Source organism: Ambystoma mexicanum, chromosome 10, assembly GCF_040938575.1.
Source record: "Ambystoma mexicanum isolate Mex_15411 chromosome 10, UKY_AmexF1_1, whole genome shotgun sequence".
In the NCBI taxonomy this organism is placed as follows: domain Eukaryota; kingdom Metazoa; phylum Chordata; class Amphibia; order Caudata; family Ambystomatidae; genus Ambystoma; species Ambystoma mexicanum.
Window position 1 is genome coordinate 238377040 of NC_090932.1, and position 25525 is coordinate 238402564.

The 25525-nt window shown below is 45.9% G+C and overlaps 1 protein-coding gene across 2 annotated transcripts in view; it reads left to right on the top strand.

Annotated features, from left to right (window-relative positions):
• LOC138491315 (espin-like protein) overlaps positions 1-25525 on the top strand; it is a 484304-nt gene that overhangs the window by 206247 nt on the left and 252532 nt on the right. The window contains exons 1-2 of one of the 2 annotated variants that reach the window (XM_069617767.1): positions 14243-14396; positions 20587-20663. The gene's annotated coding sequence lies outside the window, so the exon portion shown is untranslated. Of the gene's footprint in view, positions 1-14242; positions 14397-20586; positions 20664-25525 lie in introns of those variants that run through there. The other variant, XM_069617768.1, reaches the window with a different exon arrangement.

Here is a 25525-nt window from a genome sequence, read left to right on the forward strand (position 1 = left end):
ATGGGTGGGGGTTCTAGTTCCTTCCAGGGAGCCGGGCATGTATTGCAGGCATGGGCACGTGGTTTTCCACCATTGTTCCGCCACCATCACAGGAGAGGGTTGTGTCATTAGCGTAAAAATCAGGGGTTAAAAACTGAGATTCAATTAAAACAAATATTTTTATCCCCTGGGAATTAACTCTGGCTTGTTTTGGTAGTGATGAAAGGAGCGTTTATCCATCTCTCCTATTCTTTGACCCATTTGGAGGAGACAAAGGCTAATCTGGGTTGTTGGACACAGATGGAGCTACTAATGTCCTCCTCATGAGCATGTGACCTTGCACGAATGCTCTGGCAATGCTCTGTCAGAGCCATTTGCTCCTGTTTTGTCATCGATCATGAGACAATGCAATTGCATGGTACAGAAAGGAGTTTCAGGGAGGAGAACTAGATATAGAACTACAGATGGCTACTGATCAACTATGGTGATATATTCCACCAACATGTTCTGAGGGCCATCTGATAGACGAGAGTGAAGCTTGACTTGTCTTTAAGACCATGGAGCCCCGAGTGGAAAACACTCCATTGTTCACAGGACCCATCTCTAGTTTTTTTATTGAGTATTTCCACCTGCATCCCTTTGTCGCCCACTGCACTGTCCACATGGACCAGCATTTCAAGTGCTGTCTAGGGGAGGCATGAGGGCATTTCTATATACAACACTAAAAAGATCAGGTTCCCTCTTTCCCCTCTCCTACCAGAGCATCCTAAAAACGAGAAAAAGAAAGACCTTATGGAGAAAACATGCCCACTGCTTCTGTGATGTCACAGCATTTGATGATGAATTCTATAACTGCCATGATGCCACAATAGGACGATACAACATATAGAGTTATACATGGGTAGCTACCAACTACAGGGATTTGTTCCCCCAAGGGCTTCTGAGTGACATCTTTTAGACAACAAGACTGAAACTCGAATTGTTTATGATTGTATGATTGTATGATTCCCTAGCCTTCCACTGATCGCAAAAGTTCACTCTGAAATATCTCCACACATTTTGTTCTCCCACACAAAATCCTTCATATAACTGGGTCTGCGAATGATCCTTCCTTTCCTTGACTTGTGTGAAATATCTGGTTTAGGTTTTGGCAAGGGCATTTTTGACAACTCTTTTTCTCTCACTACTTCCTTGATACACTTTCCATTCCCTCCAGTGTTCTCACCACTTTCCGCATTTTTCTCATCTCTATTAACATAATCATTTGATGCACTCGCACTATGTAGTTTAATTACATACACCCTCTCCATGTTCCAAACCCTTCCATCCTCAACATTCACTGCATGTCTAAACACCTCAACTACTACCACAGGTTTTGACCACTTGCATGGTCCATCTCTCAGAACAGGAGGAAGATTAATCCTTACCAACTCCCCCACTGTTGGAGATGCCTTCTCTTTCATACCATAGAATGAGCTGTCATGAGCTCGCTTGTTTTTCAACTGGGTGTTCCTAATATTCTCACACACATCCCCAAAATCTTTTTTTAACAACGGTTACTCTCTCCATCCAAGATGGGGTCAACTTTGTGTTAGCCTTGCGACCTCTACTTAACTCAAATAGGGACAATTCCGTCGTACAATGTGGGGTGAAACGGTGAGCAATAATTTTCTTCTTAACCGCTTCCTCCCATTTCAAACCATTTGCCCAAGCCCAATGAATGGTATCCTTGAGTACTTTGTTGAAAAGCTCAACTACTCCATTCGTCTGTGGGTGGTAAATGGTGCTTCTTTTGTGCACAATGGAGTCCTTCACACAGAAATATTCTATCTCTTTTGAACGGAATTGAACCCATTATCCGTCATGATAGTTTTTGGAAATCCTTCTCTTGCACAAATTTCAGACATAAATTCAACAATTATTTTTGCAGTCATACACGGCTTAACCAATACCTCCACCCATCTGGTCAAAAGATCAATAACCACCAGACAAAATTGCTGTTTGTCATCATTATAAATTGGGCCTAATATGTCCATGCCCCGATCATCCCATACTTTCCCTGGAATATTCGGCACCACCATGGGATACTTCATACTCATGCACATTCTATCACTTTCATTACAAAGGATACAGTCTCGGATGAATCTTTCAATTTGCAGGTCACACCCCGGCCACCAATAATCATCACGTATTCTTTGTTTCATCTTCACTATCCCTTGATGACCCTCGTGACCCAATTCAATAATTCTTTGACGTAACCCTGTAGGTGGGATAATTCTGTCACCTCTCATGACTCTGCCATTCTCTACTTTTAGTTCATTGGCAACTCTCCAATAATCCATGAGATAAAACTCTTCAAATTTAGTTTTCCTTAAATAATCTTGACTTTGAATTGTTTGTTTCAACTGCACCATCTCAGTGTCTTGTCCTTCTGCTTCTTCCCATTCCTTCATGGAAATAGACAAGGTTTCTATGTTTAGGACAACTTCTGATTCAGTTTCATTTCCATCACCAGTTTCCGAGATATTAGTAAGGCGTGATAAACAGTCAGCGGCACGATTTCTTATGCCTGGTATGTACCGTACTGTGCAATTATATTCTTGCAAGAGTATTACCCATCTCTTTATACGATTGGAAACTTTATCCAACCCTTTGTTTATGATGACATGAATTAGCAGCTTGTGATCGGTGCTAAGTTCTTCTTCAACACCCCAAATGAAATTTCAGAACTTTTCCGCTACCCATTTAATGGCTAGTGTTTCTTTTTCTATGGCCGCATAAGATTTCTCCGCACCCTTTAATAGTCTAGATGCGAAAGCAATCAAAACTTCCTCTCCATCAACCTCTTGAGTGACAACCGCTCCAAGACCAAGATTACTTGCATCTGTAGTAATTATAGTTTTCCTGCCACTTCTGAAATTCTTCAATGATGGTGCTCTGCTCAGTGCTAATTTGATCAATTCAAATTCATTTTCACATTCAACATTCCATTCAAACGTCTTCTTCTTTAAGAGTTCACGAAGTGGGATAGTGTGAAGGGCAAAATCCCATATAAATTTCGAATCATATTCTACCATTCCAATGAAAGTACGTACTTCCTCCTTAGACTTAGGTCTTGGCATGTTCTTTATTGCATCAGCTAATTGTTTTTTTTGGTTGTATCCCTTCGGCTGATATTGTGTGCCCAATATATTCAATTTCACGATGGTTAATGTTGCATTTATCTCTACTTAGAGTCATACCTGTTTCATACAACTTCTTGCAGACATATTGTAGCCTTTCATCATGTAACTTTTGATCGGTGGCATGTACTAAAATGTCATCTTGAAAGCAAATGATGTCCTGATCTCCGTCATAAAGTTTGTACATTATTTTTTGAAAAACTGACGCATCTGATATTAGCCCAAAAGGCATTCTTTTATATTGGTACAATCCATCAGGTGTGATGAATGCCATCAATTTCCTGGAGTCCCTGTGTAATTTCACTTGGTGGTATGCCGAAGTTAGATCAAGAATTGAAAAGTATTTCGATTGACCTATTGTGGACACAATTTCTTGGATATTCGGAAGTGGGTGCCTGTCAGGAACTACGCACTTATTAAGTTCTCACATGTCCACGCATATTCTCAGCTTCCCAGATTTTTTCCTGAGGACGACTAACTGTGAGACCCACTCACTTGCATCTATTCTTTCTATGATACCTTGATTCTCTAGGATTTTGATTTCTTTTTTCACCTCCTCCCTCATGGATAGCGGAATGGTGCGTAATTTTTGTGCTACAGGAGTATATCCCGGTTTCATTTTGATTTAATGTACAAAACCACAAAGACATGCAATTTAATTCCTGAACACACCTTTTATTATTCCATCGATTCCTTTGGTTTCCTTGGATTCACCACGTCTAATTACAGTACTTTCAAGTGATAGTACAGATTCACTGGCACTGGCATATAACTTCACTTTGAGTTTTCTTTGATGATTCCAACTCAATAAAGGTGTTCTTCCTGCCTTCGTGATATATATTTTACCATTTGCTTTCCTATCTTTGAATTTTAGTGTGCCCCCAAACCACCCAATAATATCTATTTTGACTCCTCCATAAGCTCTGGGTTTTATATCTGACTCATGTAAATACTTATGTTTAATGTTTATTTCTGTGCATAAATTCTGTGGTACCAGAGTGTATTTGGCACCAGAATCCATCATCATGTGCATGTCAATTCCATCAACACATACCATGGCTTTGGGACTTTCTATTTCTTCCTCATTCTCCTCGTCAGTTATGACAAATACACATTCTTCTCCATCTTCATTACTATAGTTTTCATCTCCTATCCAATTTGTTGAAGTATATTGAACTCTACAACATCTGGCATAATGTCCTTTGCCCTTGCATTTGCCACAAATAATCTTGAGGGCAGGACACTCCGGGTTATCTGCCCAATGATCTGTGCCATCACACCTGAAACACCTGCCAGTGTTCTTCCTCCTTGGACTATTTCTTTGTTTACGTGGGCTCTTTCTCCTCTTAGTACATTTTGTACTCTAGAAGACATTCCACCTCTCCTGTCTTTTCTCCATGGTGGTCTGCGAGTCCTCTCAGGCACGCTCCGCCTACTCGCTGTTTCTACCACTTGAGCTATTGATTCATTGTTCTTATTGGCATTTGTCACTGTGATATTGCTCATCGGGATTTCATGTTTGATCTCAACTGTCTTGTCTCTGTTTTCTAATTCTTTAACACATCTCTCAGTGGGCTCCATTTCCTTGGCCACACGTAAAATGGCTTCTAAAGGTGGATTATCTTCAAACCACAACCTTTCCCTGACCTTACTGCTTCTGCACTCCAACATGAACTGATCTCTCAGCCTTTCATCTAACTATGTATTGAGGTTACATGTTTTAGCCAATTTTCTTTTTTTTTATTATTAAGTTTATTGAATTTTATAGAAAACATACAAGCAACAAACTTATCAGCATTGTAATCGTAGAACTCATTGCATAGAATCCACACCCCATAACCACCCCCAACCTTCACAGAATCTAAAAAGCAAAACAGGCCAATTTATTATCACATGTCATCCAAAAACCCACCCCACATATCATCAAACAATTTCAACTTTTTGTTCCTGCGAAGGATAACCTTCTCAATTCTGGCCACTTGCCTCAAGTCCTCCACCCATTCTGAACAGGTCGGCCTCTCATCACCTTTCCATTTTCTCAAAACAATTTTTTTCGCAGAATTTGTAGCCCTAAAAAACCAGCATTTCTGTGGATAAGTGAGATCTTCCACTTTATCATCCTCACCCAAGATGATAGTGTTATAATCAAAATCCTCTTGCAGTAATAGAACCTCATTAATCTTCTCAGTGACACTCCTCCAAAATGTCCTCAGTTCATAACAGTCCCAGATCAAGTGTTCAAAGGAGCCGACATCATGCTTACCCCTCCAACAGGCCTCTGAGTCAATCATCCCTCTCGCATAAAGTCTCTGGGGAGTCCAAAACACTCTATTAAGAATTTTGATTTGGCGGCATTGTTCTCCAAGATTAATGGATGTCAGAGTTACGTTTTTACAAAGAAACCTCCACCTCTCCACAGTCATATCAGAGCCAAGGACCTCAGACCACTTAGTTAACAACCCCTCTTCTGGCGTGTACTGTTGGCTCAGATTTCTATATACTTTGGACGCCATATCACCTAATGTCTTATATTCAGGCAGCCATAACTGCCAACCACCGCCATCAACAGTTCTCTAGTTCCGCAGCAAACCTCTCAATTTTCTGTATTCACCAATTGTACAGTCTCTGAGATCTTTAATTTGTGCAAGTCTTCTATAGCTGATCCATTTGCCGTCTTCCATCAGATCACTCAACCATAGTACACAACTCAGGAGCCAGTTGAACCACAATAGCGGCCTCCCATTCAGTAAAATACCTGGATTCAACCAGATAGGGATGTAATCATTATCACATACCTTGCGCTTACTTTTCTTCCATAGTTCCCTCCAACAAGTTCTCAGGAATCTTGTCGGCGGAAATTTGCGATAACCAGATCCATCCACCGTGGACAGTATGGCCCTAGGCGGCAACGGAGAAGAACTACTTGATTCCGCCAGCGTCCAAACATCCTCCGAATCTTCAATAAATGGAACCAGATGCCTGGCTCTAAAGGCCAAATGATAATTCTCAAAGTCAGGAACCCCTAAACCTCCACAGTCTTGGGGCAGCTGCAATTTCCACAAGCTGAGGCGTGGCTGTTTGTTCTCCCAGAGAAAAGACTGGATTAAAATCTCAATTTTCCGCCAATGGCCCTTCTTCACGTCCAGGGGAAGCACACTGAGCACATAGTTGATTCGCGGTGTTGATGTCATTTTGATGGCATTCACTCTCCCCCAGAGACTCAATTTAAGTGCATTCCATCTCTTCAGGTCCAGCTCCAAAGATTGAATCACATGTGTAATATTGACATCCATTATTTTCGAGACATCATTCGTTAGCCAAATCCCAAGGTATCTCATCTTATTCGGACACCACTTAAAGGGAAAACCCTGCATCTTCAAAACAGTGCAAGTGGTTGATGCCGGCAACGCTTCCGACTTGGTCCAATTGATCTTGTATCCAGAAACCTTGTTGAACACATCGATCAACTCCATCAGCACAGGAATGGAGCTCTCCACATTCTGAACCACCACCAGCATGTCATCCGCATACAACCAAACTTTCTGGGAGGCTGCACCAAAGCGTACGCCCTCAATTCTATCTTCTTCTCTTATCCTCACAGCCAGCAATTCCATGGCGATCACAAACAGAATCGGCGACAGTGGACAGCCTTGCCTCGTACCTCTCCCAAGTTCAAAAATGCCTGAGTCCATGCCATTAGTCCGAACACAAGCAGTCGGCCGGGAATACAGCAGTCTTATCCATCCGATCATGGTATCTCCAAAACCAAAGCCTTTCAATGTACTTAAAAGATATGTCCATACAATACGGTCGAAAGCTTTCTCAGCATCCAAGGACAATGGGCCTCATTACGACCCTGGCGGAAATCGAAAAACGATGGCGGAAATGCAATACCGCCATCGAATAGCGCTCGGTGCGATCATGACCCGTCACCGCAAAGTACGATGCCATTAGCGACACCGTAGTGAACGCCAACGCTAACTGCACCAAGCATGCGCACGCGCGCCATGCCAAACCGTAATTACCACCATGGCGCAACGGTACGCGAATTCCGACCCTAGCGGACATGCACCTAACGCCATCAAGCACGGCGGAAAGTACCATTCCGCCATGGTGAGAAGTACGGCATCGCGAACCAACCGTAAACGGCCCTACTGAGTGCTTGTACACCGCTCCCTGGCCACATTGTACAACCCCCCGTAGGTGCAATGAAGTCACACAATGCAACCAGTGAAATGTACTAGTCATCCATGCCTGCCAACGAACAAATGAATCTCAAGAGTGCCCAATGGGAGCTGCAGGGCACAGATGGCACGAATACAGAAGCTATACAAATGGACATGACCTCAGTCTCCCACCAAGAAACGCACGCAAACACAGGCACCTGTGACCAGCAAAATTCCGATAATCACATCATTCCACCAATCCAACTGGCTGACCGGCATCTGTTACACAAAAGCTAATCCCCCGCCCCTGAGCATGACATCATCAAAACAGTCATAATGGCAGCCCTTATCCCTGACCTCACTGGGCTCCGTAGGCAAACGCGCCCAGCACAGTACCACGCAACTATACTCCGAAGCTGGAACCCAATGCAGATCTCCTCACAATACATCGCTCCCCAAATAGGAATATGCCACATCACTCGCAAAGAAGAACGCTACACGGTTCATATCAGAATAGAAATTTAATGCACAACAAATTCACCAAGCCCCTACAGCCATTAGGCCATGAACTCCAAAATATATTTCATTATCGTGGGCTGCATCCGCAATAAATGACCAGCTACTTCTTGTGTGACGCCCTGTTCCTTCATGGTACACAGGGGCTACATTCCCGTACGAAAAGGCAACATGGAAGCGCCTAGAACCGCAGGGCCGTCCCAATAGGGAGGCACTAGTCCAGCTGAAAGGCCGAAATGTTGCTCCTAGCCACTAGTACTGCGTAAGGGCATGTGGCCCATTGGCGATCGTCCCATAAGATCGTAATGCTGCTCCACTGATTAACACGAAGCAGCAGGTGTCGGGAGTAAAATCCATCTGCAGGAGTGGCATACAGATGGCAGTGGCAAAAGGGGAGGAGATACCTGTCAACCAAATGAAATGAAAAAGAATAGTATGGCCATCAGAACTACATTTGAATTAACCACTTCAATGATCACACCAAATCCACAGCCATATGCATGCTAGCCCACTCCAAAGGATCATCACCACCCACAAACCACTTGCGAATCATAACTATCTATATCGAGGTGAAAACACTATCACAAACGAGTGTACCTGTGCATGCGTCTGTTACAACAGAATCCATCTGATGGGATTGGTAACGTGCATAGACACAAGTGTCTGAAGGCACGTCGAGACAGGGAGGGCTCAACAAGGCCAGATAGACGATGGCCCCACTATGGCAGCCCTGCATCACATAGCGCAGGGGAGGCGGATAGATTCCAAGAAGCCCTGTACATGGCAAACTCTGTATCAAATCATCTGTCCATGCATCCATACATCATTCCCTCATCCCGTAATGAAAACGCCTGTTTCCATACTCACATAACATGTGAAATTTCCATTGAGTCTGTGCGTTATGCAGCCTGCAAAATCCACCGTGCCCCAGCCCGTTATTCAAGTGTTGTGAAGTAACATGTATTTGGGAACGTCCGGCCTCATCGCCCACGTCGCTATTGCGCATCCCATACTATTCATATCAATCATTGCATCCTCGCCATGGCCCCTGTCCCAAGGACATTGAACAATAGAACGTTATATTTGCAGTCAGACCTGTGGGCATCTCCTCGCCGCTAGCTGAAAACCGAAAGCGCCGCCCTTCGAATTCCTCATTTGCAACATCACGTCGAAAAGGCATCTGTGGCCGCTTGAAACCACAAATTAATCCATCTAGTGCGGCTGTGTGTGAAAATGGCAACTGCCTTCACTCACAAATGGAACGCCCCGCCCGTCGGTGAAGCTTGGTACAGTGTTGCATGAGGGTCCACCGTTACTCGAGTACTACGTTCCACTGACCCTTCACAAGTCTGTTCGCGACTGCAAAGATAGTATGTGAAACAATGGGACCATAGCCGAATGAACATATCAACCAATGTTACACTGCCATCGGGTACAAATACATGATTGCAATAGCAAGATGCCATTCGTCGAATTGCAGCATTGTGTGCGGGACGTGCTCGCCCAAAGGGGAGTGCAGCTTGCACAGGTGGAATGAATCACCACAGGTGGAGGCCATACAGCCTGAAAACACATAAATTGCACACCCAGTCTCCTCCCACAACCACACCCACTCCGAAATGCTACCGGCAGGACTAGCCATGTTGGCCCTGGGGGACCTGATAGCACTGCAAGTACTCCAACTTCAAGAAGAAGACGAACACCAACTACTACCGGCCGCACGGCGGAGACGCAGGAGGAGGAGGAGGCCAAGGCAGGGCCAGCAAGGGCCGCCAGCACAGCCACTACCACCACGCAGGCAGCCCGCAATCCCACGCCTCCGAGCACATCCGTTCAACCTCACTGATGAGCAGATCCACACCCTCTACCGTTTGGACCGGGACACCATAACCGCCATTGTGGACATGACACAGGCTGACCTTGTCAGCATGATAGATAGCCCAACCGCCATCCCACCCCTACTGACGGTGGTGTCTGTACTACACTTCCTGGCCACAGGCACCTACCAGCACACAGTCGGACAGTTGCATGGCATTTCACAGCCACTGTTCTCACGGACACTATTGCAAGTGCTCGATGCCCTCCTGAAGCACGCAGACGACTTCATCTCTCTACCACGCTCGGAGCAGGAAATTACGAACACAAAAGTGGGATTCCATGCACTTGCCGGCATACCGGGTTGCATTGGTGCCATCGACTGCACCCATGTGGAATTGGTCGTCCCACATGCCATGGAGGCCCAGTACCGCAACCGAAAACAATTTCATTCCCTGAATGTACAAATGGTGTGTGACTCCAACAGGATCATTACACATTGTTGTGCCAGATTCCCTGGATCTACCCATGATTCTATGGTCTTGAGGAACTCCACTATACCACGCTACATGGAGCGACACGCAGGGAACAGATCCTGGCTACTCGGTAAATCTCATTTCATGCATGATGATGTGGGGTATGTGATGCGGCAATGACCTGGCAGGAAGGAGGGGGGGGTGCGTACGTAGCAATGGCATTCCTCAATATTCCTTTCTTGTCCACATACAGGTGATGCCGGGTATCCACTGAAGAGATGGCTCCTCACACCAGTCCGGAACCCACGGGACCAGCATGAGGAGGACTACAACCATGCCCACTCACGTACCCGTGTAGTCATAGAACAGGCATTCGGCCTACTGAAGACTCGTTTCCGCTGCCTCAGCAGGTCTGGCGGGGCACTCCTGTACCGCCATGTGAAGGTTGCAAAGATGGTCATGGCATGTGTCATGCTCCACAACATGTGCGTACGTAGAAATGTGCCCATGCCCCCTGACGCAGAACTGCAAGCACCTGATGATGGTCATGATGAGGGTGGGGATGTGGCAGCACCTCAAGGAGTCTGCGAGGCACAGGAGGGCCGTGACATTCGTCAGCATCTCATAGATGCATGCTTCTAGCACTCACGCCTGGTGGCTGATACATGGACACGGGACTCGTGGCACTGTGTGTGTCTGGGACATGCACAATATGGACTGTACGCCTATAATGGCCTCGTACACAAAGATCAATGTCCACACATCTCATTGCATGATCGTGCATTGTTTATGGCATATGTGATATCATGTTAAACACCCTATCGACCCGCCACCCAAGTGAGCCCAACACACCCGCTCCACCCTCCTACCTCCCCCCCGAACACCAGTGTCCAAAGATGCTCATTGTCAGTGGGCTGTCGCTATTGCAAGCCCCCTCTGCGGGTATCAGGGGCACCCCTGCCTGTGGAGCGCAGGTTCCTCCCAGATCTACGTTGGGGGCTGCCCTGGACGGAACTTGCAACGGATGATGTCTCTGCCTGCTCACGTCCATGCATGTCCCTAAGGGTTTGTGAGAGCTCAGTGAGCACACGGCGCACTGCGGCAAGTTCGGCACATACGTCTTTGGACGTCGCATGCAGTTCCCCCCTCAGGCTCTCGGTGCTTCTCTCCATTTGTACTCTCAGACTCTCGGTGCTACTCTCCATTTGTACTCTCAGGCTCTCGGTGCTACTCTCCATTTGTGCCCTTAGTGTCTCTGTACTTCTCTCCATTTCTGCCCTCAGTGTCTCAGTTGATGTTTCTATGTCTGCCTTAGTGCCCCCACATTCATCGGCATGGTCCTTGAGGAGCGTGGCCAGTTGCTGCTGTTGCACGATTAACTGGTCGAGGGACTGTTGCCTCTGCTGGGCCATGGCCATTTGCGGTGGTGTCACAGAGGGGCTGATCACCTCATGTTGCCTTGCCACAGGGCTTGTGGGGGATGGCCAGTCGTCGTCTTGTGGGTGCCCCTGCGTGGTATCCTCATGGTGTACGGGATGGAACAGACAGGGGGATTGAGACAGGTCATGGATGGATCTAACTTCGACATCCCCGTTTTCTGTGTCGGAGCATGCTGCCATTAATGCAGTATCACCTATGGTGCTGCTGCCACCAGAAGCAGTGCCTACTGTGGCATCCATTGGGGGGACCTGTGGTGGTGGTGTTGTGGGCATGCTGGCTGCTGGGGTGCCTGTTGGAGTTCCCTCCTGTGTGCTGTCACTTGATTTGTGCTGCTGCCGTGTCTTGATGCGTGCAGCTGAGGTGGAGGGTCTTTGGCCGTTGGTCTTGGCCCTCTTTGCAGGTGTGCTGGTAGGGGTGTCCTGGAGCTCGTCGTTTGGATCGGACCCTGTGGTGGTGTAAAGGAAGGCGAGCGTTATTAATGGGTCTGTGGAAATTGGAATGGCAATGTATCACATGCATTGGGGTGGTACCTGAGGGTGATTTGGGTCGGGGCCTTGGAGGTGGTTTCATTTGTGTGTGGAGTGAGGGTGCAGTTGTTTGGCAGCCTGCAGTTAGGGTGTGCCTGCTGCACGTGTAGAGGGTGTTTTTAGGATTTTTAATTATTTATGTATTTGATGTGAGTTTTAAAGTGTGCTATCAGGCCTATGTATGTGGACGTTCTCCTGGACATGTGTTCCTGTTGCACTGTGTGGGCACGTGGTACTTCACATTATTGGACATTGTGGTTTTGGCATTGTTTTATTTGGGACACCTACCTGAATCTTCGGATGTCTGCACTCCTTTCTCCATCCCTCCGACTCCCTCTATGCTCTCCATTCCAATGGTGGAGGCACAGATTTCTTCCCAGGGGGTCAACTTGATGGGTGATTCCGATCCTCCCCGGTAGCTGTGGCAATGTTGCGGTTGGCAGAAAGTATGCTACGGACGCGTTTCCGCAGGTCGTCCCATCGCTTTCTGCATTGCTGTGGGTTGCGGGGAACGGTCCCCACCGCACTTACACGCTGTGCCACCAGGGCCCATATGGCCTTCTTGTTCGCAAGTGCCGTCCTGGTCATTTGCGTGGAGAAGACGACGGCAGCATTCTCCTGGAGGGTCTCCGTGAGCACCGTGAGTTCCTCACGGGAGAAGTGGACCTGCCGCTTGCGGTCGCACGCTTTCTTCGCTACTTTTCCCATTTTTCTTGGTTTCACTAGGGTGGATGACGGGTTGGGATGTGTCTCAGGGTAGTATTTTTTATGGTTGTGTGGATTTTGTGGTTTTATAGGTGTACGGCGGGATGTTTCCCGTTCCGGGACCATGCTTTTACTTCCGTTTCCGTATATTTACGGTCACCGTACTTTCCGGTTGGCGCTCACTGCGGTGTCCGCTGTGATGGGTGGCGGTATTGCACCTAGGGCGCCGTACGGCGGCGGTGTGGGCCGTTTTGGGGTCATTTCCGCCATCGCGGACTTTGCACTTCCGCCATGGCGTGGTGCTCGTGCCCGGTGGGTTGGAATGAGCCGCACTTTGCTCCATCGTGCAATGGCGGAAACGCTATTTACGCTATGGCGGTCCGGTCGGTTGATTTCCGCAAGGGTCGTAATGAGGGCCAATGTCACCACATCATTATGGTGTTCTTTGCTTTCATACAGTGTCAGCAACAATCTTCTCACATTTTCTGAAACATGTCTGCCTTTTACAAATCCAGATTGGCTTACATCTATGATATCCATCAGCGCATTCTCAATCCTCAAAGTTAACGCCTTGGCGAAAATCTTGTTGTCCGTGTTCAATAAACTGATCGGCCTATAGCTGCCAATTTTCTTAATTCAGTTATGTATTGTTCAACACTCTCCCCCTCTTCTTGTGCCCTTGTCCCGAATTTGTAACATTCTAGGATTGTGCTTATCTTTTTTTCATAGTGTTTGCTCATTTTCTTTACGGAACGTTCATATTAATTAAGGTCAACATCCTCATCAGGAGGTAATTCTGGTAAATCTCCACATTTCTCCTGCCCATCTGGGCCAAGACAGTGTAATAATAGTGACTTCCTTTTTTCCACACTGCAATTTTGACCACATACAACACCAGCATAGTGTTCAAAGGACTTGATCCACCTCCTCCATGGCACTGCTGGCTCACCAACTTCTGGCAGGAAGAACATGGGTGGGGTACACCATTGAGAGACATCTTATTATTAGAAAGCTGGATAGTATGATTGTCACTGGTGAGTAAGAGAATTATGGGTCATACAATGACTTGCAGGTACACTTACAGTAGTGTGTACTATCACTTAATTGTCCACTATTTGGTCGCAGTATTCATTGAATATATATATATATATTTATTTTTTTTACTTTGTCCCTTTAATTTAATTGAACGCATTCGTTTTATTTTATTTTCCCTTTTTTTTAGACTCCCGGTGAGCAGCTGTGCATGAGGAGGCATTCTCCCTTTAATTACAGTGAACGCGATAGTATGTGTCACTTTAAATCTTTTCAGGCCTCCGGCGAGCAACTGCGCATGAGCAGGCACGATCCGGTCGGTCTGATTAACTCGACTGGTACTGTAATGATTGCGCACATATATTTCAGAGCAACAAGCGCATAGGTACCTTTTTGTCGCCGTTTCCATAAGAGGAGGAGCTGGATGATGGTGCTGAGTGGAGTGGCAGCAGCGTATTCCGCGGAGCTGCAGGGGCCGCTCCGACGCTCTGGGACGAGAAGGTTTTAAGAAGGCGGTGGGGCCAGAACTAATCCTCATCGCCACTTGTAGTGATTGAGGTGAGGAAACTGAAGGAGATGTTATATATTAAAGATATGTTTATTGGATATTTTCACATATACATATAACGAGAGTGAATGATTATAAGGCCCCACCGCTGACAGCTCCACTGCAACAGTTCACGTTTGAAGATCGGTTCGCATTCTATCACGCAGTAAATGCGTGTCATGGAAACTAGGAACTGATGCATCCACAAGCCGGATCTCGTGGCGAGCCAGGTCTCATGGCATTATAGAAAGAAGCTGTACATACTGCAATGATGTCACCAGGAACCTGGAGTTGAAAGGCACCCTTTACTATAATGCGCCCATCGCTTACTGTGTTTTCAGCATGTCTATTTTAAACATGGGCCTTTTCACTGTAGTGTTTCCACCTTAGCCGTTTGCCGTTTTTTAAAAAACATGAGCGTTTTGTTTCTTTCTGGTGTGCGGGAATAGGGGGTGGTGGGTGTCAGTGTGAGGTGATGGGTCAGATGGGGGTTTTGGGAGGAACACCCAATTAAAGAAAAATCACCAAAAGCGACCACAATGAAAATGCTAACATTTAAAATAGCCACGCAGAAAAGACTTGAATCCCTACTCCTCTATAATTGTATATTATATATGGGTCCCTGCACCCCTTCCCTACCTCTGCATCGTCTCGTATGGGCCACCTTTGGAGGTGGTGTAGAGTGGAGGCATGAGACACTATATATGTTATCTTATGTTATGTTACTTGGCATTTATATAGCGCCTTATATGTCATTGGTATGACCTCAAAGAGAGTGTTGTATGGTGCGTGGGTGCACTGGATATGTGTGCAGCTGGTGTGGTTGTTGCATGAAAGCTGCTTTTTAGCGGTAGGTGTGGTGCTGAGGAAATCAGTTGGATGTGTTCAGTCTGGAGGGTGAACATCCAGACTGAGTTCTGGCTGCGTTAGGCCTGAGGAGATGCCTAAGCTAGCCGGAATGTGCTCAGCTAGCTGTGTTTTATTAGGATGATGAGGTGTTCGTGGGGTCATGCTAGTATGAGAACAACTAGCCCGAATTTGTCATGGTTTAGCTGTGTTCTAGTTGAGTGATGGTGTATAGGAGAGAGTAAGCGTAGTAGTGTGATATGGTGGTTATCAGTAAAGCGCCTGCGGCCAGGTACGAGAGCAGGACAGAGGGGCGTAAATAGCGGCATATGTATATAAAGCGACAGGATGGATAGGGGTAAACATGTGATACAGATAACATGGGGATACAGGTACATAGCATATATAGGAGATGAGTGGATGGAACATGCTATCTTTCATAGTTTCAGTTAAGTGAGGCACATGCTATCCTTCATAATTCCATCTAAGCGTGGCACATGCTATCTTTCACAGTTCTAACTAAGTGTGCCACATGATATCCTTCACAATTCCATCTAAGAGTGGTACATGCTAACATTCACAGTTCCAGCCAAGTGTGGCACATGCTATCCTTCACAATTCCATCTAGGAGTGGCGCATGCTATCCTTTACAATTTCATCCAAGAGTGGTACATGCTAACATTCACAGTTCCAGCCAAGTGTGGCGTGTGCTATCTTTCATAGTTCCAACTAAGTGTGGCATGTGCTATCCTTCACAAGTCTATCTAAGTGTGGCACATGCTATCTTTCACAATTCTATCTAAGTGTGGCACATGCTATCCTTCACAATTCTATCTAAGTGTGGCGCATGCTATCTTTCAAAGTTCCAACTAAGTGTGGCAGATGCTATTCTTCACAATTCCATCTAAGTGTGGTGCATGCTATCCTTCACAATTCCATCTAAGAGAGGCGCACGCTAACATTCACAGTTCCGTCTAAGTGTTGTACATGCTATCCTTCACAATTCCATGTAGGAGTGGCACATGCTATTCTTCATAATTCCATCTAAGAGAGGTACACACTAACATTAACAGTTCCGTCTAAGTGTTGTACATGCTATCCTACACAATTCCATGTAGGAGTGGCACATGCTACCCTTCACAATTCAATCTAAGAGTGGTGCATGCTAACAATCACAGTTCCAGCCAACTGTGGCACGTTCTATCCTTCACAATTCCATCTAGGAGTGGCACATGCTATCCTTCATTATTCCATCTAAGAGTGGTACATGTTAACATTCACAGTTCCAGCCAAGTATGGCACATTCTATCTTTCACAGTTCCAATTAAGTGTGGCACATGCGATCTTTCACAATTCCATCTAAGTGTGGCACGTGCTATCTTCACAATTCCATCCAAGTGGGGCACATGCTATCCTTCACAATTCTAGGTGTGGCGCATGCTATCCTTCACAATTCTATCTAGGAGTGGTACATGCTAACATTCACAGTTCTGTCTAAGTGTGGGACATGCTAACATTCACAGTTACATTCAAGTGTGGTGCATGCTATCTTTCACAGCTCCAACTAAGTGTGGCAGATGCTATTCGTCACAATTCCATCTAAGTGTGGTGCATATACAGCATAAAAGCCACCAAGTGGCTCATTGTGAGTTTGATGGTGCGGGAAACGATGGTGAAATTGTTGTCATTCAATTACTATGACTGTACCACTAATTTTCCACACCGGCTGATTCTGAATTTGGGGGTAAAGCGTAGGAAATACCACCAGCCATTGCTTTACAGCCACAAAACTGAGAATTTACTGACAGCGAATTTCCACCAGCAGTAAATCCTCAAAATTACAATAGATTTCTATAGACACCAGGAATAGGATTCAACACTGCCTTTCCACAGCTCGCAATCAGGGGGATTGTCTGTGATTGGGAGTGGCAGAAATAGTAAAAAGGGTTGGAGGTATTTCTAGAGGAAATGCTGCCAAACTTGTAGTGAAGTGTCAAGTTTCAAGTCACCTCTCTCCAGTTTCCTTAAAAAAGAAAAAAAGATATACATGAAAGAAACATTTCTGCATCCCGCCGCTGTGAATGCATAACAGTTGTTTGTGACTTCCATAATCCACAGATTCCATAACATCACAGCAGGTGGATACTGAATTTGGAAATGGAAATAGTGGCTAATTTCTTCATAGGAAGCCATTTACAATATTCGAAAAGAGAAATCGGTTTTTAATAGCGTCCAGATGGGTCTTGTGTATGCTCCTTTTCTAGTTACATGGGTTTGAGCGGGAACAGAGATGAGCTGCAGCGGTGTTAGTCCATAGCTGATCTGTGCTGTCATCACCTGGGGAGCAGCGTTTAGGCTCAGCAGTTCATTTACTTTTCATCAAGACCTCATCGGCCAAATGAACGATCTGGGTCTCATCCAAGTTTAATCACTTATCCCTTGTTTTGCTGGTAAAGCAAGAGCTGTAATAGGAGAGCCGATCTCATTACCTGAGGTGCCTCTGTGTATAGACGAGCAAAGACCAGGTTGCAATCCACTCTAAAGTGCTTTACTAGCATGACAAGGAAGCCAGGTCTTGCCAAAATGCATTTTGTATCAGGACCACGCATAGGCATACAATCAATTTGCAGTTTTCATTTTCCATTTTCTGGCATACTGCTGGTCATAGCACGTTCACCAACATGAAAGTGTTTTACAGTCATTATATTGGCCTTAATTTGGGCATAGGAAGCATGACGAAATGTTGTACAGGGCCATGCTGACATCTAATGCAAACCGAGGCATCAGGAAGACGCGCTTAACATTGGCCGAGCTGGAAAATGTTGTGAGCCCCATCATTAATTGGTATCACAGTGGCAAGGCTGGAATATTTCAGGGAACGGGCAACATGACAAGTGTTTTGCAGGCCCATGCAGACATATACTGTGAAACTAGGCAACATGAACATAGGCTTTACAGTGGATGTGCTGCCATGGATTGTGGGCACTATAATGAAAGTGTTTTACAGCGACATATATTTGGGCACAGACATAATGTAGCCCAATTTCCTACTGCACCTCCTCAGAGGTGCTCTGCCTTTCCTCTCCTTCCCCCAGAAGATCATGGTATCCCAAGCTCTGGTTCTCTCTTTGTTGGACTATTGTAACAGCCTCTTTCTAAATCTACCTGCCTCTACTCTCCGCCCTCTGCAACTAAGCCAGAACAGGACTGCGAGACTTGTCCTTAGCCTCAAGCCCTGGAATCGTATCTCTCCAGCTCTGAAATCTCTCCATTGTCTCCCAGTGGATGCAAGGATTAAAATCAAAACCCTCTGCATTGTCCACAAGGCTTTCTGGGGCCTGGGTCCAAAATACCTTCAGCTATCCCTCCGCAAATACCTCCCCTTTCAAGCTCTTTGCTCCTCTACCTCTAACTCCCCCAGGGTCAGTCGTTTTTCAAAGAAACGAGCTGGGGGTAGATCTCTGTCTTCGGCTGGGGCCTCCCTCTGGAACAGCCTCCCTGCCACTCTAAAACTTGAGGAGAATCATCTCCGGTTCCGGAAGCACCTCAAGACCATCCTCTTTTCTTCTGCCTTCGCTCCCCCTCTCCCCTGCTGATCTGTTCTCTCTTGGCACCGTGCACCTTGCCACCCTCTGTCCTCCGGGGACAGGTACAGCCTCACCCCGCCAACCTCCCGCACTACCTCTGGGCTACCCCTTGCACTGGGGTCTGTATCTGTACCCATACAGCCCCCCACTTTTTCTTCCTGCACTTATCAGACCTACCTTGTCTGCTGCCTTAAACCTAGAACTTGCAGATTGCTGGCCGAACTACCACTGTTTGTTGCCTATATTATTTATTTATTGTTATTTATCTGTTTCTCCTCTGCTTCGCACTTTCCACTTCTCTCCCTTCCATGCACTTTTCCCCTCCCTCTCTACCATGCACTTGCGCGTTCTCAATGTCACTGGGCCTAGTAAGAGCGCTATTTTGTTCTCCCCTGTTCCCCTCCCTTGCCTTGTCGCGCTCTGAAACACTTGTGTACGAGCGCGATAGAAATAAAATATCGATATCAATATCAATGCTCTTGTGTACTGTTAGTGACCTGGCATGCAACTATTGTGTTTCTTTATGTCTTAGCCTATGAGACCGATTGTACATTGTATGTTTTTTACCATGTTTTTCTCAAGAACAATGGTAAAATGCACCAATCCACCCCATTATTTTAAACATTTTCTTGTGGGGAAAACACTACATTGATTCAGGCTCTTTTACAGCACTAATTTGGGGGCACGCATTACACTGCCAATGCAAAAAAACAACAGCCTGCACTAACCTTGAATCGTTTATAATCTTTGTGCACCTTCTGTATCCCTCAAGCCCCTCGGTACCAAAAGCTGCCTTTATCACTGATCCATTGTTCGTCCAGTCAGTTATGGTTGTTGACTGCATGTTTGTGAACGTTGGAATAGTGAGTAAGGAGAGAGATGGGCGAATAGCTCAAAGTTTTGGGTCACTATAGATTTGTTAAAAATGGGCATGATGGTGGCAGCCTTGATACAGGGTGGGAAGATTCCAGAGGAAAGTGAAAGTTTGAACAGAAGAGAGTGGTAGGAGCCAGTCAGGAGTTGAAGGTCATTTAATGCTTGTGGTGCTGTTGCGCTCACCTTAGCTCTGCAGGAGCACCTGGAACCTCTTCCGTCAAGGAACTCGACAGGGACCTCCTAGGACTGCGGTTGCTGCGCGGGAATTGCCCTGTGGTAGGAACAGCAGGGTTAGGAAACAGTGTAAACAGGTCCCCCACACCCTCCTTGGGACCCAAAACCCTAGGGACTGCGCTCACCTTCGTTATAGAATAAGGGCGCTCTCCATCCTTCCTCTTCTTCAAGAAGGGGCACATGTAGAAATCCAGTTACCTCACTGGTTGTAGACTTGACTCCAGCCCAGACCTGCTGCAGCATGGTTTGCTTTCAAGGCAACGTGGCAGTAATCCCACCTATTCCTTGCCACAGTATCAATAGGTGCTTCTGTGTTGTGCACGCTACTCCTTCTAATGTGAGTTATTGTTAATGCTTCTGCACTGAACACGCTTTTCCTTGACTGTATTGTCTCTTTTCTGTGTCGTTCTCCTTCTTTCCTTAGGATTTTGCCTTGCGGTATTGCGCGTGGTGACTGTGCTTTCCTCCTTCTTGCGCGTGGTTTTTTATGCTTTCTTTCATTGCGCACTGCTTCTGTTCCTTTTCTGATGCCTTTCTTGTTGGTAATGGCGTTCGTGCTTTTGTGGTGCTGACTTGTATGCACGTGATGTTCCAGGCTTGTTGCGCGCTACTTTGCATGTGCGTGGCACTTACTGTCCTTTCTTTCTTGTTTCCATAGGTTGCGGTGAATTTCCCAGACTGGAGCTGTATCGGAAGACTTGCTGTTTCAAGATCATTTGCAGGATTGATCCACAGGTAAGTATGCAGAAACGCTGGTCGGGACCTTGGAATAACGTTTCTTCTTGCAGGAGCTGGTACCGGTGAACGTCACGCTGTCAAGCAGAATAACGCAAAGCGAGGATAACTGGCCTGGGTGTGGCTTACATAGCTGGCCACACCAGACCATGCCCAAAGCTCCAGACACACCCAAAAGCTGGTCTGCAGCATCCAATGCTGTTCGTTCAGTCCTCCTCCATGTTGGGAGAAAAACAGGAAGGGGGTTTTGAGGAGGAGGTCAAGATCATGGAAGATGTGCTTGAGGATTCTGGGGGGCGGGCATAAGAGGACAATGGAAAGAGGGATTGGTGCAGCAAGTTGAACAGCGGTGTAGATGAAAAAGGAGGAAGGAAAGACTGAGAGGGTTAGGAGGATCAAATGTGTTTGCCATTGTTAATTATGAGCTACAAACCATTGCATTGCTTAGATAGGTAAGAGGATTGTGAAAAGTAGCAAAGTCAATGTGCAAGTTTGCAAGAGTATAAGTGTCAGATGAAGGAGTGGTAGTCAAAGTGGTCCATTATAATGGAGGCTTTGTTACAGAGACATTATGCATTCCTGAGGAATCTATACCATTGCTGCGCCACCCGTAATTCCGCTGGCGAAAATGTCGACGACCATTACATTACAGCACAGTGATCAGATAGATCACTGTGGTTCGCATCCCCCTATCCTGCCTCCCCCCCGGCCACTTACCTTAACAGTGGCACACACGGAAGTGTGCCGCCGACTTCCCTCAATCCTTGCATCAGTTTCCACCCACTTACACGAGTCAGCGCTGGTGCTGCAGGGTCCCTTTTTTCTTTTTTTCTTTTCTTAAAACGTTCTTGTCCCCTGCTCTCCATTTAACGGAAGTGGGGGACACCCCTGCGACTCCCGATCCCCATTACCACACCTAAGAGGAACAGGACACACCCAGCAATCCCTGCTTCCCTTAGTCGCAGTAATGGGGGTCTGCATTCTTTTACTGTGCAAAGGCGCAGTTTCATACCAGGCGACATATTATTGTCGCAGTAATGGTACGATTCCTTCCTGAGTACCAGTGTGAATTTATTGTGGGAGTAGGAGGTGGTGACAGAAAATGGGATGCTTCATGAAATAGACAAGAAGGGTAAATGGGGTTGGGAGGGGTGTAGGTTGGGTGTTGTAATGAAGAGGGTCAGATGATTTAGATAGGACGGGAAGAGGAAGGAGAGTGGAGCAGTGTCAGACCTATGCAGGCAGTGCATGGAATCCTCATATGAAGGAGGAGAATGAGGAAGACATGCAGGAGCATATTGGTGGGGAAACAGCGAAGGACAAAGTGCAGGCCCAAGCAGGCACAGAGAGGAGCTGCCTACCCTACTAAGGATGAATAGAGCAGTACATCGAAGGTGGTAAATAGAGGTGTGTTCTCTGTATCGTGGTCCTAGTGTAGCCCAGGTTGTTATACTTTCGAGGACTGAGCAGCTATGTGATCAGGGGATAGCTTGAGACAGGGGGTCCCCAACACATGCCACTGTAGCAGAGCATGACTCTTCATTGTGGGGCGAGGCTGCCCAATATTGGGACAGAGCTGCCCTAGGTGATTCTGAGCCCTTGGCAGCATCATGCTCCCCACCCAACAGTATTGGGAGGATCAGAGACGGACAGGGGCATTAAACAGAGTATGGAATGGGGTTGACGCCGCTCATAGCTCTCCACTGTTATCTCCATTATACAGAGAAGGTGAGAGAGAGAATAAAGAGAAGTCTGGGAATTTTCTGTCCATGATCATGTCATCAGAAAGCCTAGAAAGACCCCACTAAGGAAAAGGAAAGGAGGCAGAGGAGGGCCTGTTTGGGCCAAAGCCATTTAAACTGTCTGTGCTTCTAAATGACAGATTTACCAACATGCGACCTTGCCTCGCAGTACAAGACCTGGGTGCGTTGTCCCAATCTATGCAGGAGCTGCAGATGCTTTGTGAATTTTAGAATGGAACCCCATTCTGGGATCAGAGAGCTTACATTGAATGGAGAAAGAGACAGAGGAAGCAATGCAGGAATTAAACATTTGATTCTTTGCCGTGTTTAGCAGGAATTTAACAGAGCCGCCCTATTTGACATGTCTAGACAGGGAAACAATCTATATTAATTGAGACTTATCAGATGGAATATGTAGTTGCTTGATGATAATGAGAGAGACCGGCTAAACCAGGGACGCCAATTCACCAAAATGCTAGGGGTAGTAGAAGTGGCCTCACACACCCGATGACATATGATCTTTGACCTTGATGATATCATATGACATTAACACCCGATGACACCACCTGACAGATGTATAAAAAAAATTACATAAGCTTCATAAAATACCAAACTGGTACTAAAGCAGATATAATACTCTTTTAGATACCAACCACATTTTAACTAAGGCGCTGCCTTAGATTGTGTTATGCTATAGCAGGCTTAGACCCAGTAGAACCAACATAGTCCATGGGGACTGCCATGCATATGCCGCTCTAGCCTAATATGTCAATTTACTACCACCTTATATCAATTATAGCTGCACATGTCATGGCTAGTAATCATGCCAAGAAAAGAGCCACATTCCCAGGTGCTGCCATAATACAGTATACCAAATGTACACTCTATTCGAGGTTACTGCCACCATGTGTATTATTGCCTTATAGCCAAGTACTGTCGAAATAGGTAAGTTGCAGCTTTATATGTCCAGTTTCTACTTTCAAATGCCAAGTCGTCCAATGTCTATTAATACCACTCAGTGTCAGTTAAGGCCCCATGCACCTGGTATGGTCACCTTTGTAGGGGCGAGCCTCTCATATCTAAATGCTGCCATCATTTGTGCAATGTAGCCTCAATGCCCAAGTAATAGCGTTCAATGCCTTTTGTGCATGTATAATATACCAATGGCCTCATCAGGGGTTGGGCGGAGCGGTAAAAATGTCCGGCAGCAATAGCGCAGAAAAGCCCCATAGAGTCCTATGGACTTGAAGCAAATGGGGATTAACAGTGCCACGGGAATTCGAGATCCGGCGCTAATTGCGGCAGACTAAATTTTGGCAACACTAATAGCGTTGGGCGGAATTCCGGCACATTTGCTGCCGGGATACCGCCCAACTCGTGATGAGGCCCCATATGTGCAGCTTTGCTTGCAATTGATTCCATCATGTGCCAAGAGAAGCCTCAAATGATCCCTAAACACCACTTAGTTCCTTAAATGCGTGGTATCTGTACCACGGGTGATGGCCAGCCTCAGATGACAATGAACACCTCATGCAAATGGAATGTTACTACTACATGTAATGTGCAGCCTCATTCCGAATTGCACAATCACATGTCAAATACAGCCTCAAATGCCAACAAAATTCCACTTAGTTACATGCATGCCATTTTTACCATCAGTGGTCTGCAGTCTGTGGCTAATCTGGTGTCTGTCGTGGGCTATTGCTCCTATGATCCCTCACAATTGACTATGTTGTGTAAGGTTGATGGGCGATTTAGTCCAAAACATCAGGCTAAGCAAAGGTGGCAGGCCCCTACAGTAGGTAATGGGTAGCCTCATATGTCAATTTGCTGCCATCATATGCCAACCATTTTCTCGAATGCCCCACAAATGGCAATTTATGAGAGGGCGGTGGAGGATGAAGCAGTCAAGAGAGGAAGGAAGCTGAAAAGGAGATTTGGAGTGGAGGGAAAGCATAAAGAAACAGATTATGTGGAGCAAGAGAAAAAAAGAAAAATGGGCTGATGCAGTGGGGGGAGAGTGAAGATGTGAGAATGAAAGAGGGACAGCAATAGGAGAGAGAGAGAAAGAGAGAGAGAGAGAGGGAGAGGAAGGGAGTCAGAGAGAGAGAAGAAAAAGAGACAGGTGAGGGAGGCTGTAGAGAGTACTGAGAGCTGAGTAAACTGGTAGCAAAATAACAGGTGGCTGAAGGCAGTGCCCTCATTCCTTGCAAGTCACAGCTTGAGTAAGTTACATTTCCCTCTCTTAAGCTCATTCCCTCCACCCCCTTAGAAAAAAAGAGGAAGCCTCAAACCTCGCAGAGACATTTTGTTTCAACCCATTATCCATCCACGAAGCCTGTTTTCTCCCAGCTTACCACACTGGTATATTAATTGTGTAAATTAACTTTGATTCAATAAAATAAGAGAGTTAAGCACTTTTGTACACGATCTACAATAATTTCAGCCATTGGAGTACATGAGGAGAAGCACAGATATAGGCCCCTCCCTCAGAACAGTGGCAAAGGCACAATTTGAAGCTGGTCGGGGTGTTGGTGCACGGGTCCTGCGGGCACTGGTATTTTATCTGATTCAAGGTTAGTGGCAGGGGGTGAACATGTTCAATGGAGGGGCATTCATATTCACTTGAATTAGCATATGTGACCAAGCTCGGGGTCTCACACTGAACATTTGTAAAATCGAATGAAATAGTGAATGTTACACTATCATTTGTGAGAAAAATTCTGTAAGAAGTCACAATCTGTTTTGCTGGTTAACCTATGGAAAAAAGCAAACAGATAGCAGGTCAGCTATAGTACACACAGCATTTGAAAATGCTTTTATGATGCTGCACCCACAATATCCGCCAGCATTTAAATTGTAAAACAATTTCATGATTGCGCCCACAATATATGCAAGAACTGTGAATCACATGCTGATGGTGCTAAACCTGTATTCGCAATATATACATGACCATATCACCCCTGCCTTTCTATTCCTCCCCTTGCCAATCCTTTACGTCCCCTCTTTCTTTGTACTTGCTTCATGGAGAATTTTGTTTTAAAAAATCCTTTTTTTTAATTTGCTGATTGTAATTGCATTGTGTGACAACTTTTAAACATCATGCATCATTGAATATTG